The sequence below is a fragment of the Stegodyphus dumicola genome, chromosome 3 (genome assembly GCF_044657685.1).
Source record: "Stegodyphus dumicola isolate Sdum_Otavi_A_Nest chromosome 3, ASM4465768v1".
NCBI classification, from domain to species: domain Eukaryota; kingdom Metazoa; phylum Arthropoda; class Arachnida; order Araneae; family Eresidae; genus Stegodyphus; species Stegodyphus dumicola.
The window spans coordinates 47,262,559-47,266,092 of NC_140770.1; positions in this window are offsets into that span (position 1 = coordinate 47,262,559).

The window sequence follows — 3,534 nt, forward strand, 5'->3', positions numbered from 1 at the left end:
AATCTTTTTTGGGACCCATAGCTCAGGTCTTTATAAAGTCAGGCTAATCTACTAACGTGTGTAGTTACAATAGAAAATGCCAAAAAAGTCTATTTAGCGAATAACATTAGTATCAGTAGTTAACTCGATGCCTTGAGACGAAATATTAGTGACAAGAAATCGACCCTAAAGTATTGGAACTGTGGTGCTGAAGGTCACATATGACGGAACTGCAGAACACCACCGGGCATGGAAGTTAAGACAGTGTCTATCAACAAGGAGGGGAATGTGGTCATCTCGCGAGGCGGAGGTTCCCAGATGACGAGAAGCTCCATTATAAAGCATTTCAGATTTCTGCAGTAAATGGCTGCTGAAATGGATTCTTCATCATGAGAGACATCAATGGAGTTTCCTAAAATATGACGATCGATACAAGAGCCAATGTTACTTAACACCGGAGTCGAAGCCACTGCCCTGAAAGACTCGGGCCACCCTTTTCAAGGTTTGTAGAACTGAGACTCCAGATTCGATCAGAAGGGGCACCACCTCCCGGTCGATACAGAGAGATTTATAAAAATTCCTAGATTATTTTCTAGAGGGAAGAAGGCCGACGGGCGACCATCACGAAGAGATCCACAGGGCTGACCCTCAACGCGCGGCTACTACGACAAAGATTCTTTCCCCTGATCGGGGCACCACTCCCTCTCACATTACTAAAATTTCAATTCTCAAGTTACAAGTCAGACATCGCCGTCCCTCTGTACCGACCGAGGGGAGCCAATCCCCCTCGGAAGGTCTTCGATATCTGACCATGTAACGTCCCCACAGGCAAGGTTGCAGACACGACAGTACCAGTACAGTCCCTACCAAGCCTTAACCACCACCGAATAAACAATGGCTATCGTCTTTTATTGTGAAGACTATTTATTTACCCAAGAAATCGAAGCTGTCTGAACAGAAGTCCAGAAGAACCCAGGGTCTCCTCCCACAAGTATTTGGTTCTGGAAATTCCACCCAGTCGATCCCAAGGGATGTCTGTCCAGAACCGTTAGCTTATGCAAGCCGAAGCCGACATAGTTACCAGCGAGCGCCATGAGGAGGCCGATGCTGACCTTATAAAGTGTAATTTCTATAGTGTAATTTCGATTGTTATTGTGATATATATCACAATAACAATATCACAATAACCGCCAGCGATCGGTTCCCGAAATTTGTCCTTAGGTACGGGCGCCACCCGCCAGACGACGTTACTATCATCCGAAAAGATTTGGTTTAACAACTGGACGATAAAATATCTGGATGCAGCCCTGCTTTACCCTCTACACTGTGCCCGGCGTGAAGCTCGATATCGACGGTAAACTACACATTAACATCATGTTCGGAAGTGCCGCCTACCATTGCACGGCTTACATGGCAGAGATTACAGATCCTTGCATACTGGGATTGCGCTACCTAAGGAAATACGATTTTTCGTTGGACTTTCAAAACAACGAACTGTATTCTGCCTCTGAGGACACTGCCTTCTTTGGAATTAATGATCAAGGAGTTAAAGATGTCCATCAAATCATAGTTCAAGACGGTATCATAATAACAGCATGAACAGATTTTATACTTCCTGGTTCCATAGCCGAAATCAGAAATTTCGTGTACAGTGTACTGGAATATCCCAAGGGCGGAGAGTACTAGTAGCCTCGGCACTCATCGATTTATGAGATAGTTGCCCCTGTGAGAGTTGCCAATGTAACTAACAAGGCGAGAGTTATTAAGAAGGATGAAGTACTCAGTATGTACTCTGACCAGCGTTAAACCAATCAATAACATTCCAGAATCCGTGCTTTCAGAGGGCATTATATAGGAGATACTGCAGAGTGTACAATCAAAGGATGAAGGGAGAAATGCTGCGCAAAGTGTCATTCAAGATCTTCAAGATGTTTTCTCCCGCTCATCTTCAGACATGGGTAGAACAGGTTTGACACAGACAGGTATTACCGGGATTCAACCACCAATTAAGCAACATTTAAGACGTTTACCGATAGCTAAACAAGATGAGCAAAGAACACGTTTAAAGGACACGCAAGAAAGCGATGTCATCAAGCCTTCAACAATTCCATAAGCATCTCCCATCGTCCTGGTCAGAAAGAAAGACGGTTCAGCTAGATTTTGCGCTGACTATCGCCGGTTGAATAAGGTTACCAAGAAAGACAGCTACCCTCCTCCTAGTATTAACGACATTCTTGGCACTCTTTCTGGAAGCAAGTGGTTTTCGACACTCGACCCAAAGAGTGGGTATTGGCAGGCAGAGATACTTCCTGATGACCGAGAAAAGACGGCACTTACTACCAGACAAGGACTTTGTCAGTTCAATCTGATGCCATTTGGACTATGTAATGCGCCAGCAACATTCGATCGCCTCATGGAGACAGTGTTGAGAGGTGTTTCCTACGATGTCAAGTACCGAACTGAAGAATCCAAAGAAGTCCGCAAATGCCCTTGCTGGCATTTGAACTTCGGACCTCCAGAGTATCCGTCCAGTGTGCTTCCAGTTACATCAAAGGCACGCAGAAAGAAGATGAAAAATTCCTTTTTAGCTGACTAAGTATTCTAAATACATCTAATTATATAGGAGATACTGCAGAGTGTACAATCAAAGGATGAAGGGAGAAATGCTGCAATTGCTTTTAACTGGTGATAATTCTATAGAAATTACACTGTTTAGTGGAATATGTTTATTATTCTCGAAATATTTAATATAGGCATTCAGCTTCTAAAAAAACTAGAGAAGAATGAAACTTCTTTTCCCTAATTTTTCAGAGATTTGACCAGCTTAAGAAATATACTTAAATCTAGATACAATGAGGAAATTTTTCGCTTGCACGTTCATCAACACCTGAAAAAATTAGATAATGGAGAATATTAAAAAATTAAAATAACTTTAAATGATTTCTTCCTTCAGCAATTATTTGTTTAGAAGATTACTTTGATGAAAATTCTACATTTGGCAAACTGTCAATTTTAAGTCTGTTAAAAAATTCATTTCCAACATTCCCCCCCCCCGAAAAAAAAAGAAGAAAAAATCTGAAAGGTTTCAGATTTTAAATTACGTCCAAAGGGGCGTTTTTTTTTTTTTTTTTTTTTTTTTTTTTTTTTTTTACATTTTGTGTCTTACCTTTATCATGTTCTTCGCACTTAAGCCATAAAATTCAGTTCAAGAACAATATCACAAAATAATTTTAAACTGAGCATATCTTTAGAATTTCTGATACACAGTCTCACGTGCTAGAAATAAAAAAGTTTTTTTTTTTTTTTTTTTTTTTTTTTTCCCCGTGCAATGTTGCTTTGAAATCGTTCAGTTTGTTAATAAAAAATTCTTTAATGTCTGACAAAATATGAAATCAATAATAAAACTAATTCCGGATTTCAAATTTGGGCTTCCAGATGCCCATATTAGCAATAGGATTACGTCATTCAAAATTTGATGGCTCTAGGTACTGTTGTATTACCCCACATGCGAAAAACATACATACATTTATGCAGATTCTTCATTATTTAATTTCT